Source organism: Lissotriton helveticus, chromosome 6 (assembly GCF_964261635.1).
Source record: "Lissotriton helveticus chromosome 6, aLisHel1.1, whole genome shotgun sequence".
NCBI lineage: Eukaryota > Metazoa > Chordata > Amphibia > Caudata > Salamandridae > Lissotriton > Lissotriton helveticus.
Window position 1 is genome coordinate 50,036,063 of NC_136067.1, and position 16,273 is coordinate 50,052,335.

A 16,273-nucleotide genomic window follows, 5' to 3' on the forward strand; every position below is an offset into this window, starting at 1 on the left:
ACTGCAACAATAACCATCTACTGCAAATCCACTGGAATGAAAGGAAACACCTTCCTCAGGATCCTAAGAAGGTAAAAGCATGATGATGTGATCTCATTTATTTCATCTGAAATGCAGAGCTGTTTGTCAACCACACTCCGAGATTTCTTGCTTTCTGAACTGGACAGGGGAGGGTGCCTAACGAAGAAGACCACCAAGATGTGTTCCAGAAGGAGAGATTAGAACCAAAGAGGATTACCTCCATCTTTTCGGAGTACAGTTTTAAATAATTATCTTGCATCCAAGCGACAATATTGAGCAGGCATTCCTTAAATTCAATAGCTACCACCTCACCATCAGAAGAGATTGACACTATATTTCAAGCGGGACTCCACTGGCAGCCAATGCAAGGCACGCAAGTATGTCCGCACACTATCTCTAGGAGAGAGCCCCATAAGGAGTCTAAACGCTGAATTCTGCACTACCTGAAGTTTTTTAATCAGAGACCCCGAACAGCTTACCAGGAGCGCATTGGCGTAGTCCAGGCGGGACAGAATCAACGCACGGACCACGGTTTCCCTAGAAGCACTCGGCAGGAGAGGAAGAAACTTCCTCAAGCTCTTCAATATGCCGCAGCAGGAACCGGCCAACTTCATCACGTGCGTCACAAAATGCAGGTTTTGCCAGACGCCAGTTAGTTTTGTGTTTGCCTTTTGTTAAGGGAAGGGACGTGGTCCTGTTGCGGGTTCAGGATTTTAACAGTTGGGAAAGGGTTAACTTTATGTTTGCCTAGGGTTCAGCAAGGAGGTGGCCTGTTGCGGGTGATGTGGCTGGTTGCTTTTTTTCATGAAATATTTTGGTGTTAGACATACCAGAAAATGTCTTTAGTAATTTAGTGGTTTCCTTTAATGTTGAAAATCCAGGGAGTCCCTGGTAAAACATGGTCTCCCTACCTACAGAACAAGGCCGAACCTGGCCCATGACATCCATCATTATCTCTTTCTCTTTGTACCCAAGCACTTTTTGCTGATGTTACCTGCAGTCAGCATTGGCAAAACCACAGTGCTCAATCTATGAAAACACCTTTCATTGTAACTCAATATCACTTGAGCATCCTCAAATTAGTAATAGCAGTATAGTGCACTCCCCTCTGCAATCACATCTAAGGACTAGAGTAGATGCCCCGTCAGATTATACTGCCTAACACCCCAAGCCAAACAACTCCCTCCTGCTAAGGTCTTAAATGATCATGAATATCTGCCACCTCCCCTTATAGCACTGAGTGGCAATTGACACAGGTGTTTTGCCAAATGCACTAACTGCTGCTGGTCCTTATAGGCCCAAAAATGGGAAGATGTTATAGGAAAAACAAGGGGCCCGATTCACAAAAGTAATCTGAGACAAAATCCTAACTTTACGACTTTCAGTATTCACAAAGGGCATTTAGGAGGAGTAAAGTTAGGGTTTTGTCTCAGTTAAACTTAAGTTCTGGTCTTAAGTTAAGCTTAAGACCAAAACCTAAGTTTAACTGAGACAAAATCCTACCTTTAGCACTTTTGGTATTCACAAAGGGCATTTAAGAGTAGTAAAGTTAGGATTCCTAACTTTACTGCTCCTAAATGCCCTTTGTGAATACCAAAAGTCTTAAAGTTAGGATTTTGTCTCAGGTTACTTTTGTGAATCAGGCCCAAGGTTATTCTGAATGCAGCATGTGAACCAGCAAAGGATTCCCATTCTGCAACATAAAATTAAAAGAAAACAGAGTGAGTGGAAAATCTAAGGCAGGGACAAGCACAAATTTCTACACTGTACAGTCACTATCGAGCCTAAAGATGGTTCTTGCGGCAGAATCGTCAGGCAACTTGATTCTCTGTGGGGCATAGATTGTGAAAAATGTACACTTTACCCACTCTTGGTATACTTTATTTTCTGCATTATGTCCCTTCATGGCTAGGATAAGGAGGATCTTGTGGACTAATATGCATTTTTTTAAATCTTCCTCTTAACAATTTAGCGTTGCTTGGATCACATTATTCTGCCAACTGTGAGATCTGTTGGTGGTGGAGACAGACATCAATACAATACATCTCACAGCTTAGGGGAAGAGAGCAATCAATGGATGGGTTGGGGAAATAAAGGAACTCCATGAACATCACATCTATCATGGAAGAAAGATGACAGTTAAGTTAACTAGCAGACCACAAACTTCAAAGTTAGTTTTACATAGGCTGGAATGCAAAATAGGGAGAACATGCATATTCAATAATATGATAAACGGTACAAATGCATTCTTATAGCATGGTTCGGAGTAGCTTGGCGTGGCGTGGCTTGGCATGGCGCAGAGTAGGGGATGCGTCTTGTTCCTTACCGGAGAGTAGGGGATGCATATATTCTCGTACTGTGTTCTGGTTACGATGCGGCAAGATGGCGCCTCGATGCGATGCAACAATCTGGTGTGATGCGATAATATGGCGCCCTTGAAGCGATATGACGATGTGAAGACGTTGCATGCATGCCCGACCGACGTGTGCGAACTCTGTAACTTTGGAGCTGCGTCAGGCCCTGTGACACGCTACTCCGGTGATGTGACCCTTTTGATGGCGACACGCTTCTCCGGTGATGCCTTGGTAAACAGCTGCGATGAAAGCACACTTCTCTGGTGATGCTCAAGAGAGAAAGGGTGGGACAACCCAATATACCTTTGGGAGCTTGGGCAAATACAAGTAGTATAAGGTGTATGGTGCTGGCAAGGGAATTATTTTGACCAAATAATTTTCAGATTCAGATTTTGTGTTTTTAATACTTACAAAAATCGTTCGAATTTGGTCCAGCGGACAATTACAATCAGATTAACATCAGGATCACCAAAGAGAATCATTTGACCATTTTTGGAAATATACAAGATCATAATTGTACCATATTGCGAAGGGTCACTGCTATATGCACACTTTGTTGTCCTGAAGAAGGTCTGATGGATTAACACAGCTCAAGACCGAAACGTCGACTGCATGGTCCATTTCTTTGTTTATGATTATTTGTATAGGTGACTGTTTTATTTAAGAGAAATAGATATCACCTGTTATTTTATCCAGGATTGGACTTTTTTGCAAATTAAATATAGGTTGATTTTTCAAATTCCTTGTTCATTTGTTAAGCATTGTGATCAACAAGTAATGTTGATATGTACCCTGTGAATTAAATAATGATACAAAAAAATAAAAAATATTCTAAAAAAGATTATCCTGAGTTTTCTCATCTCTATTTTGATAAAGTTATGTGAATGCTCCGTATAGTGTATTGATTGTCAGAGAATTATAATTTGGCAGAAAATTACAACAGCTAGTGATCTGACTGACAGGATTTTTGTACATATTAAAAACACAAAATCTGAATCTGAAAATTATTTGGTTAAACAAATTCTCTGGTGATGCAGCGGCAACCTCTGCGGCAGCGACACGCTTCTACGGTGATGCAACGGCTACAGCTGCAACTGTGACAAGCTTCTTCTCGTTGAGTCGCGCTTCCAGCTCCCAGCGACACGCGGGCCTCTGCAGACAGAATTTCCAGCAAGGAAATCCGGTCGGGAGCTGGTGCTGAAGTGTTTTGTCCCTGAGACTTCAGCAGGAGGCAAGCACAAGTTCAAGCCCTTGGAGAAATATTCTGCAAGATGATGAAAGTTCTTTGAAAGTTCCTTCTTCTTTTCGTGGCAATAAAGAAACCACTGCAAGCCAACCCAGCAACACAGCACACTGGCAGGGTGGCAGTCCAAACTCCTGCAGCTTCCTTGGTTGTTCACCTTGGCAAAGGTTCGTCTTGTTGTTCAGAAGTGATCTAAAATCTTGGGGTCTGGGTCCCCATATTTATACTGCAAAATCCTTTGTCCTCTGGAATCAGAGGGCCATGTACCTAGTCAAGAACTGTTCTGTGCAGTCCTGGGGCACTTTGTTCACATGACTCCTTCTTTCCTTTGGCAGGGGAGGTCAGGGTCATCAGACAGACCCCAGGAGTTTGAGCCAGCATTGTGGCAGGCAGGCACTGTCCTATTCAGACCCAGGTGCTACTCCTCCCACCACTCTACACGCAGATAGGTCTATTAAGCCTTGTGCTAACTCACCCTGGAGCCACCCCAGCCCCTGTCACTCATAAACCAGACATAGTATACACAAGCTAGCAGAGGCAAGCTGGATGGTTAGGCAAGAAAGTACCTACTTTCTAAAAGTGGTATTTTCAAACACAGAATGTCAAAACCAACTTAACTAAAATATGTATTTTATCATTCTGAGTTTAGGCGTACTAAACTCCAATTTCTACCATGTTCCCTGAGTCAGTTAGGATTATAACTGCCCATTCTGGCCTATGGGGACAGGTAGCCTTGCAATAGTGAAAAACAAAATGGCTGTAATTCACTATTAGGACAGGTCACGCACATCAGGGCATGACCTACCTTTTACATACAATGCACCCTGCCCTGGGGCCTACCTTAGGGCTGACTAAAATGTAGAAAAGGGAAGATTTAGGGACTGGCAAGTGGGTGCACTTGCCAAGTCGACATGGCAGTCACAGACTGCATACAGGCTCTGCAATGTCAGGCCTGAGACCCTCTTTACAAGCTGCTTCTGTGGGCGGCACAATCTGTGCTGCAAGTCCACCAGCAGCATTTCATTTACATGGCCTGGGCACACATGGTGCACTGTACTAGGGTCTGATAAGTAAATCAAATAACCCAATCAAGGAGTCACTAATCAATACATTAATTGAACATAGGGAGCACTTGCACTGTGGCACTGAATAGCAGTGGCGCAGTGCCCAAAGCATCTAAACCAGCAAACAGATCAAAAAAGAGGAGGCAATCAGTAAAAAATGGAAGGGAGACTCATGCCAATAGTACCAGGTCTAACACCGCCCCATCCCAGGAATGACGCATCTGTCAGAACTCTGGTTAGGGAAGGGAGTGGGATCTTCCGCTGACCCAATCCAGGTTCGTGAGCCGCCACTTCAATTGAAATGCAGTCCCCTCTGAGAACTGGACGACATCGGAAAGATTCTCCTGCGGCCACTGGAACTTCAGGTCCCACTGCAGAGCCCGCATATGCCACCTGGCATGATCCACCAGCAGGATGCATGAGGCCATGAGGCCCAGCAGCCTCAGAGTCAATCTCACCGAAATCCGGGATAGATGCTGAAACATCGGCATCATAACCCGATCATTATCAGGAGGAAAAGGAGCTCCTTAGAGGGAATCAGGTGTTACTTCAGCACATTGATAGTGAACCTCAGTGAGTGCAGGAGGTCTGCCGTAGTCTGGAGGTGAGAGACAACAGCCTGGGGCGAGCCCGTCTTTAACAGCCAGTCGTTGAGATAGGGAAACCCCTGATCTGCACAGATGAGCAGCACCCACCGCCATCACTTTCGTGAACACCTGAGGGGCATTGGTAAGGCCAAAGGGGAGCACGGTACACTGAAAATGCTTGTGGCCTACCGTGAACCCTAGGTAACGCCTGTGGGCTGGCAGGACGGAGATGTGGAAATAGGCGTCATGCAAGTCCAACGCTACCATCCAGTCTCTGGGATCGAGATCAGACAGGACCTGAGACAATGTGAGCATTTTGAACTTCTCCGGCCGAAGGAAGCGGTTGAGGGCCCTGAGCTCTAAGATGGGACGCAGGCCTTTGTACTTCTTGGGTACCAGAAAGTAGTGGGAATAGACCTACTTTCTGGCACCGGGACCCTTTTGATGGCTCCCTAGGCCAAGAGAGACGCAATTTCCTAAAGGAGAAGGGTCAAGTGTTAATCCGACATGCGATGGAAGGATGGTGGCATAGAGGGCTAAGTAGTCTTGAAGGGGAGGGAGTAGCCCCTTCAAACTATTTGCAAAACCAACCTGTCCGATGTGATGTTTTGCCAGTGGGGGAGGTAATGGCGAATCCTGCCACCTACTGGCCTCTGGTGGCCCTGAAAGGTCAGACTAGGAGGGTTTGGAGGCTGCTGCAGGAGGGTTATGGGTGCACTGAAACCCAGACCCGCGTCGCTGGGTCCCACGTCCGAGGCCATGCATAGGCTGGGTAGCTTACGTGGCCCTGTGGCAAGATTGGGTGGAACGTGGTGGGGCACCCCTTCCGTAGCCATAAAGGGCAGACTGCGTGGGGCGAGAAGTTGCTGCGAGGCCCAAAGATCTGGCCGTAGCTCTAGAATCCTTGAAACGCTCAAGGGCAGAGTCCGCCTTGTCACCAAACAGGCGACGGCCATCAAAGGGCATGTCGAAAATGGTGGATTGTACATCCCAGAGAAACCAGATGTCCTCAACCAGGCAAAGCGCCTCAAAGCTACTGACGTGGAAACCGTTCCGCCCAGTCGGCGGTGTCCAGCCCACACCTAATGGTGAACTTAGCTGCCACTGTGCAGGTGAGAATGGCCCAGGCCTTCTCTGGGCACTGTGGCAGCACATGCGCAACCGTATTCCACACTGTATGGGTATAACGGCCCAAGACGCATGCAGTGTTCACCGCCCGTGGCGCTAAGATGGCGGAAGAAAATATTTTCTTCCCACGGTGGTTCAACTGCTTTGATTCCCTATCTGGGGGAGCAGTAGGGAATGCACCTTTGAGGACGAGGCTTGAACCACCAAGTTCTCGGGGGTAGGGTGTTGGGGGAGGAAAAGCGGGTTACCGGGGCCAGGGAGTGGCTTTGGACAATCATCCTGTCCATAGGAGCCCCTGTGCTGGGGCTGGAACAAGTGCCGAGAAGGATGTTGGTAAGAGCTTCATTAAAAAGCAGAAAGGGGTCCGAAGAGGCCACTGACGGTTGAAGCACCTCTGTCAGGAGGTTAGTCCTGACTGCCACCATAGGAAGCACCAGGCCCAAGGCCTCAGCCGCCCTACGCAACACCACTGCGTGTGAAGCTCCCTCCTCTGCAGCCTGTGGGGGGGGGGAGAGCATGCCAAGGTCTGGGGGGGTATCCAGACCACTGGCATCACCCAGTTCCTCTTGCCAGTCCGGCTCTTCAAGCTGGTAAGCCAAAGGGTCTACTGACCCCTCCCAGCCCTTCTCACCCACCTTTGGCTGCTATTCACCAGGAACGAACAGCGGTACAAACGTACCTTCCCGCGCTGGAAATGATGTTGAGCGGCATTGGTCCGGAGCCTTGTCGAACTAAGGGGTGAGGCTAGGGCCGGTTAGGGGCACAAGCGGCACCAGGGGCATCGTCACTGGATTTGGCGCCGGGGAAGGAGCCATGAGGCTGACTGGCGTCGATCTGGATCCAGGCCTGCATCCACTAGGGCCCTCTGGTGCCCTAGTGGCCCTGGGCCTTTGAAGCCACCAGCATCGAAGGCCCAGGGCCCACAGTCGAGTCAGCGAGCCAGAAGGCACGCCAGCAGAGTCGGGCTGCCCAAAAGTGATATGTGAAGGGCTTTGTAAAAAGCTTGAAACTGGGCAGGGGATGCTCCAGCTCCGGGAAAAGGATTGAATCGTGGAGCCGTCCCAGAAGCAGGCTGCTGGAGAGTGACAATGCTCTGGGACCAGCCTCACGTCGGCCAACGGATGGGGAGAAGGCAAAGAGCAACTGTGCTTCTTCGCCTTCTTCTTGTGCTTCGATTTACCCGAGTCGTGTGAAGACTTCATGACAAGTGGTGGTGGCTCCACGATCAGTCCCGAGACCTTTCTCTCGACCGGTACGTCAAATGACGCGGAGCGGACTGCCGGGCCTCCAAGCTCTCTCAGGTCTGTTCCCATAAAGACTTCGGATTCATGGCCCAGCAGTCGGAGTACAACTTCGGTCGAGGTCGCGCTTCAGGCACCAGAGAAACACGAAGTGCAGATCTGTCATGGACATTAATTTGTGACAGGAGTCACAAGGCTTAAAGCCGGTCTGACGATTGGACATCCCTTGTTCTACCAGGAGTCGGACACTCACAAAAGGCGGTGCCAAAAGTCGAAAAAAGGTTGGTCAAAAAGTGACTAAGGGACAAGCTCTCTCCGGATCTGTGCTGGCTGGCGCAGAAAAATAAAGAACTGACAACGCGCAGGGCTGGCATCTAAGTAGATACTGCAATGTCATCCCGGCGACTGCGACGCCGACGACGGATACAGAGTCCACAATGCCACCTACCGACGCGCATGGGTACTGCTAAAGAAAAATCTCCAGAGCCAGTCTGACGCATGGGGGTAATCATAAAGGTAAGGAATCTATTACTACAGTCTCTTACAGATATTAGGAACAATTATGAATTGTAATAATGCTGATAACAATTATGTATTTCATCTGCTTAATAATCACAGCTTATTTTTTTATTTACAAGGATAAGATCTTTTCAATAAATATTCAAAGATATAGTCTCCTATCTTTTCTGTGCAACACTTTGGACATACAAAAGTTATAAACGAAAGGGTTAGATATGTTTCCATTTATTCCTTGGGAATCAGAGTGTTTGATCTTTCCAGTAATATCTATAACTCTGAAAGGTTAGGGATTTAGATGTGATACTGTGAGCTAGCCAAACTCCAACATTTACTGATGATATTAGTAGACTAAGTCTCTATATCGTGAAATTATTTCGACCTAACGAACAAGTTACTTACCTTCGGTAACGCTTTTTCTGGTGGATACAGTATCTGCCTGTGGATTCCTCACCTTATGAATATCCCCTGCCCCAGCATATGGCGGAAATTTTTCCTAGCTCCCCACGCCGACGAGGTCGTCAGAATGCCATGGCTCCGCACGCGGCTCCGCATGACGTCACTGGAACCATAAGATGACCACGTTGGCGTGATGACGTCAGTTCCACCAATTTTTTCCCTGCCACCGAGGTAAAACTGGCAGACCAAACATAGAGACAATGCATACATACTACAGAGAATTGACACAAATACACTCAGTGTAAATTGAAATAAGAAAGCAAAGAAAGCTCACATTTTAAATAAGTCCACATATAGACAAATAGAGGTAATACATAATGACTACATAAAATCATCAAATCAACCAATACCTCTTTTTAAGGTATAAAAGGGTGAACAACGGGGAGGCGAGTGGGTCAGTGAGGAATCCACAGGCAAATACTGTATCCACCAGAAAAAGTGTTGCCGAAGGTGAGTAACTTGTTCTTCTGATGGATACATCTGCCTGTGGATTCCTCACCTTATGAATAGAATCCCACAGCAGTCCAACCTCCGGAGGAGGGTGTCCATCTTTCTATACCAAAAAGTCTTACAAAATAGAGCGCGCAAAATGGCCGTCTCTCCTCACCTTGGAATCCAAGCAGTAATTCTTCGTGAAAATTGTGGAAAGAGGCCCAAGTTGGGGGCTTTACAGATGTCCAACACAGGAACACCCCTGGACAAGGCAGAAGTAGATGATTTAGCCCTGGTGGAATGAACTCTAATGCCTTCAGGAGGGTCCTTATCAGTCAGGGAGTAGCAGATCTTGATGCACAAGAAGATCCATCCGGATAAGTGCGCTTGTGCACTGCCTTGCCCCTCATACGTCAAGTATAGCCGACAAAGAGCTGATCATCCTGACGGAAGTCCATTGTTCTATCCAAATAGAAACTGATCCCCCTCTTTAGGTACAAACAATGAAGCCTCTCCTCCTCCTTGGAAGGGTGAGCGGGAGGATAGAAAGAAGGGAGGGTAATGGACTGTCCTAGATGGAAGGGAGTTACCACCTTAGGTAGAAAAGCACTTGAGCACCATCCTTTCAGCATGTATGGACAGAAAAGGCGGTTTTGAACTCAAAGCCTGAAGCTCACTCACCCTCCTAGCCATAGTGATAGCCACAAGAAAAACTGTCTTGAATGTAAGCATTCTCAAAGGACAACTATGCATAGGTGCAAACATGGAACCCATTAAAAAAGTTAACACCAGATTGAAATCCCACTGGGGCATAATAAAAGGAGTGGGTGGAAACATGTTAGTAAGCCCCTTAATGAATCTTAAAACTATTGGAGACTTAAAAAGAGACGGCCGATCAGGCAAAAAAAGAAATGCTGACAAAGCCTACAAATATCCTTAAACAGTGGCCACAGTACAACCCCGCTGGGCCAAATGAAGCAAAAAACAAAGAACAACAGAAAGATGAGCATTCAAGGGATCAACAGACTTCTCTCCATACCATTTAACAAATGTAGGCCACCTGTAGGAGTGGATAGACTTGGTGGAGTGTCGCCTGGACGATAAAATAACGTCCACCACATCAGGCGGGAGGGAAAAAGAATTCAGATTGCCCCATTAATTCTCCAGGCATGAAGGTGCAAGCTCTGGAGGTGGGGTTGAAGAACCTGCCCCTCCAATTGCGAGAGGAGGTCTACCCTGAGAGGGCGACGGAACGGAGGGTGCGACGAGAGGTGAAGGAGATCTGTGTACCACACTCTTCTTGTCAAATCGGGGCAATCAATATAACTTGGGCCCGGTCTTGGTGAATTTTCCTCAGAACCCGAGGAATCAAGGGTATGGGAGGAAACGCATGAAGAAGTTGTGAGCTCCAACTCAACTGAAAAGCGTCCCCCAACGCTCCCTGCCTCGGAAACTGTAGACTGCTGAATAATAGGCAGAGCGCATTCTCGAGAGTGGCAAACAGGTTCACCCAAGGAGTTCCCCATGTCTGGAAGATGTGTCGACCTACCTTAGAATGAAGCTTAGAACTGCCGACTGAGACTGTCCGCACGCACGTTCAACACCCCGGCCAGATGATTTGCCATCAAACAAATCTGATGGTCCGGAGCCCAGGACCAGAGCCGCAACGCCTGTCTGCAGAGACGGTACGACCCTACTCTTCCCTGTTTGTTGACATACCACATCGCAGCAGTGTTGTCCGTCAGGACTTGAAACGACTGACCACGGAGGGAAGGGAGAAAGGCCTTGAGCGCCAAACGTATCGCCCACAATTCCAGAAGGTTGATGTGAATCAACTTTTCTTCTGGAGACTAAAGACCCTTGATCTCCAGATTCCCCAGATGAGCACCACACCCTAGGGCAGAGGCATCCGTTATCACTGTGGCCACTGATGGAGGAAGAAGAAAAGGCTTTCCTTGAGACAGATTGCCCTCCACCAAGACAGGTCCGCTCCAGCTTCTCTGGAGATCCTGACTGACTCCCTGAGATCCCCATTGTGCTGATACCACTGCCTAGGGAGACACCACTGGAGTGCCCTCATGTGCCAGCGTACATGGTTGACCAAGAGGATGCAGGAATCGAACAGACCATGCAGGCGAAAGACCTTCAGAACTGGAACAGCCACTCCATTGTAAAACAGAGGAATAATTTCATGAATGTCGAAAATCCTTTGCGGAGGCGGAAAAGCTCAACATACAGTGGTGTCCAGTACTGCCCATATGAACAGGTTGCGCTGTGAGGGCACCAGGTGAGACTTGGGTACATTTATCGAAAAACCCAATTTGTACAACAGCTGGGTTGTAACCTGTAGATGATGACGCACCATCTTCTGCCTTCAAAAGCCAGTCATCCAGGTAGGGGAAAACCAGGATTCCTGACCTCCTGAGATGGACAGCCACCACTGCCATCACCAGTTGGTGAAGACTCGAGGTGCGGTAGTTAGACCAAACGGAAGGACTGCAAACTGGTAATGTTGCGACCCAACCGTAAAACGGAGATACTTCCTGTGCGACTTCAGGATTGGGATGTGAAAATACGTATCCTTTAAGTCGATGGACACCATCCAGTCCTCTTGCTGAAGCGCTTGAAGAACCTGCGCTAGGGTGAGCATCTTGAATCTCTCCTGTTTGAGATATAGATCTAAAATTCGGAGGTCCAGGATTGGAAGTAACCTGACATCCTTCTTGGGAATAAGGAAATACCGGGAGTAGCATCCCTGACCCCTTTCCTGCTCTGGAACCACCTCTATTGTAACAGGGCAAGAACCTCCTTCTGAATGAAAAGTTAACGATCCTCCATGCAAAACCATTGGCAAGGAGGGTAAGGAGGAGGGAATTCCCTGAAGGGAAGGGCGTACCCATTTTCTGCCAGATCGGAAAACCCAAAGGTCCGAAGTGATCAATTTCCAATCTTGTAGAAAATGGGTAAGCCGGCCTCCCCCGGATCTACATGATCCAGGATGGCAGATCTAGGGCTGCTTTTCTGAATTACCAGGAGGGGTTGGGAAGGTAGAGGAGGAGGAGGAAGAAGGTTGACACTCAGATCTACGAAGACGACCTCTGCCTCTACCCCTGTAGCTCTTGTACAAGGGGTTTCGTTTCCATTGTTGTGTAACCTTGAAAGAAAACCTTCCCAAAGCCATAGTAACGCTTATAACGATAATCTCTTGTCTGAGTCTGCAGACCCAAAGACCTTGCCGTTGCTTTACTGTACTTAAATGTTTTCAGAGCAAAGGAAGAAGCTGTTTGGCAGAGTCCATTAGGGCATAAATATATCTGCCCAAGAGACAAGTGGCGTTGGTAGATTTCAGTGCCATGCTAGCAGAAGAAAAGACCTTCTTCGCAGACTGCTCCAACTTCTTGGAATCCCTATCGGCCGGAGCCTGCACAAAAAAAAGCCCCTGTAGATTGCTTCAAACAAGAAGCCTGCACCACTAGACTCTCAGGAGAGGGGTGAGAAGAAAGGAACACCGGATCTTCAGGAGCAGGTCTATATCTTCTTGAAACTGACCTTGAAACCGCAGGAGCCAAAAGAGGGTTGCGCCACACATCGAGGATTGGCTTAGTCAGTGCATCATTAAAGGGTAAAAGTAGTTCAACCACCGAGGGCGGAGAATGAAGCACTTCGGTGAGAAGATTAAGCTTATACTCCACCATAGGAAGCTGCAAATCCAAAAGTTCCGCAGCCTTCCTAATAACAGTGTGATAAGGAGCAACATCCTTCGAGGGGGAAGCCTCTTGAGAAGCAAAGTCCCACTCTGGAGAAGTGTCAAGTCCACTTGCCTCACACAAGTCCTCAAACACATCTTCTGTGTCATACACCTCTCTTTCCTCCCTCTCTTCTGCCTGGTACTGCTCCTCCTCCAATAATCTCTGAGCTTCTCTCCTCGAGAGCATCTTCTGTTGCGGCGTCGGCGGCGCCACATGCGGTGTCGAAGGCTCCAGGAGTGGCGCCGAAGGAGGATCCACTGCAGTAACCGGCACCGATCAAATCCAAGAAGCTTCACGGGATGGAGCCGGGGACTGATCAAACGGCGTCGACATCCTCGGAGCCGGAAAGTGCCAGAACGGCATCGCTGGCATGAAAGGCATAAAGGGGGCCTGATGATACTGATGAGGCATACCTAAATTAAATGCCATAGGACCCTTGGGATCCGAAGGTGCACCAGAGGGGTACGAGGCCCTGGCGAATATGCAATACATTGCATTCAGAAACTGAGGGTATTGAGCCAGGTCGAGATCCGAACGAGGTTCCTCTGGAGTCGGAGTCACAGGAGCCACAGGTGCAGCAGCCGGAGCCGAAGGAACCTCTGTATCAGCGGGATTCGACACACCTTTTGGAGCCGGTGAGAATCTCGGCATCGATGCCTGCTCCGGAGTCCCTTTATATGATGGAGAATGAGCCAGAGTCACCTGAGGAGACACTGAAGGTGAAAGGGAAACAAAATCCTTTTCTCAACGTCGAGGAGCAAGAGAAGGTGACCTCGACACCACAGCCTTCGATGACCGACGTCGAGAAGCATATCTCCTCTTCTTCTTATGCTTCCTCTTGGAATCATGTAACGTCGATTACTTGGACTTTGACCTTTTCCGACCCCTTTTTTCTATTCTTGCCTTGGCCATATAAAGCTTGGCTTCTCGTTCCTTCAGAGCCTTAGGAGTCATCTTCCTGCATGAAGAACAGCCCTTGACGTCGTGGTCAGAAGACAAACACCAGACAATCTTCATGCGAGTCAGTAATTGACATATGACCCCCGCATTCTTTACAGGGCTTAAAGCCCGAGTTCCTCAGAGAAAACATGACAAAAAAGAAATTAGATACAAATGAAATCACAAAGTATCCAGTCGAAGTATGGAGAGTCCCAGAAAAAACCATTAGCGTTGACAGCACGGAAAAAAGGGAACTGCCGTCATCACGCCGGGTGTGGTCCTCTTATGGCTCCAGTGACGTCATGCGGAGCCGTGTACGGAGCCATGGCATTGTGACACAGGCGCGGGGGATATTCATATAGGGGCCGATTCACAGAACTAATCTGAGACAAAATCCTAAATTTACTACTTTTGGTATTCACAGAAGGCATTTAGTAGTAGTAAAGTTAGGATTTTGTCTTAAGTTTGATTTAAGACAGACTTAGACAGACTTAAGACAAACTTAGGACAGACTTAAGACATACTTAAGACATACTTAAGACAAAATCCTAACTTTACTACTACTAAATGCCTTCTGTGAATACCAAAAGTAGTAAGTTTAGGATTTTGTCTCAGATTACTTCTGTGAATCGGGCCCAAGGTGAGGAATCCACAGGCAGATGTATCAATCAGAAACAAATTCCTGCTAAATTTGTGGGAATCTTATCACTGTACAGCACTGTATCCTTCCTGTACTATATCATCTATAGCAGAGGTCTTCAAACTTGTTGAGGCCGAGCCCCCCTTGTAAAACCTTTTTAGGCTTAAGGACCCCCTTCCTACAAAATTTTCTAGAAACTGGTACTCCTCATCATCAACAACTATCGACAACCATAAATGCGCCTGTTAGACCTCATCACATCCATCCATCATTCATTCACCCACATTTTCATCCTTCCATCCATACATACATCCTTCATCCATCCACCCTTTCATCCTTACATCCATCCTTTACCCATCCACCCTTCCATCCATCCATCCATTATTCATCCACCCACCTTTTCACACATCCATCCATCATTCATCCATGCAACCTTTTATCCATCCATACATCCATCCTTCATCCATCCACCCTTTCATCCTTCCATCCATATATCCATCCATCCTTCACCCATCCACCCTTTCATCCATACATCCATCCTTCATCCATCCACCCTTTCATCCATACATCCATCCTTCATCCACCCTTTCATCCTTCCATCCATACTTCCATACTTCACCCATCCACCCTTTCATCCATACATCCATCCTTCATCCATCCACCCTTTCATCCATACATCCATCCTTCATCCACCCTTTCATCCTTCCATCCATACATCCATCCTTCATCCATCCACCCTTTCATCCATACATCCATCCTTCATCCACCCACCCTTTCATTCATCCATTCATCCATCCACCCATCATTCATCCACCCACCTTTTCACACATCCATCCATCCATCATGATCCATTCAACCTTTTATATATCCATACATCCATCCTTCATCCATCAACCGTTTCATCCTTCCTTCCTTCCATCCATCCATCCTTCATCCACCCACCATTTCATCCATCCATTCACCCATCATTCATCCACCCACCTTTTCACACACCCATCCATCCATCCATCATTCATCCATGCAACCTTTTATCCATCCATACATCCATCCTTCATCTACCGTTTCATCCTTCCATCCATTGATCCACCCTTCCTTTTCACATATCCTTCCATCCTTCATCCATCCACCCTTTCATCCTTACATCCATACATTCATCCATCCACCCTTTCATCCATCCATTCACCGATCATTCATCCACCCACCTTAGCACACATCCATCCATCATGATCCATGCAACCTTTTATCCATCCATACATCCATCCTTCATCCATCCACCCTTTCATCCATCCATCCACTCATCGTTCATCCACCCACCTTTTCACACATCCATCCATCCATCCATCCATCATTCATCCATGCAACCTTTTATCCATCCATACATCCATCCTTCATCTACCGTTTCATCCTTCTTTCCATCCATCCTTCCTTCATCCATCCACCCTTTCATCCATCCATCCATTCATCATTCATCCACCCACCTTTTCACATATCCTTCCATCCTTCATCCATCCACCCTTTCATCCTTACATCCATACATTCATCCATCCACCCTTTCATCCATCCATTCACTGATCATTCATCCACCCACCTTTTCACACATCCATCCATCATGATCCATGCAACCTTTTATCCATCCATACATCCATCCTTCATCCATCCACCCTTTCATCCATTCATCCGCCCACCTTTTCTGTGCCTCTCTCATGGGGGAGAGCGCGGGGGGAGGGTAGGGGGTCAGTATCTCTCTGCGTCTTCTTCCTTCTTCTTCCTCCCTCATGGGAGGGCATCTCTGTGCCTCCCTGCTGGGGGCGGGGGCGGACAGGCTATAACATCTCACCTGAAGGACAGACTCTCAGGCACATTTCTCCCGCACAGGCGCCAGGTATGAGGGTTTGTGCTT

General features: G+C 47.6%; 1 protein-coding gene across 7 annotated transcripts in view; it reads right to left on the reverse strand.

Moving 5' to 3' along the window:
• DNAH8 (dynein axonemal heavy chain 8) overlaps window positions 1-16,273 on the reverse strand; it is a 10,041,960-nt gene that overhangs the window by 5,965,802 nt on the left and 4,059,885 nt on the right. The window lies entirely within an intron of this gene.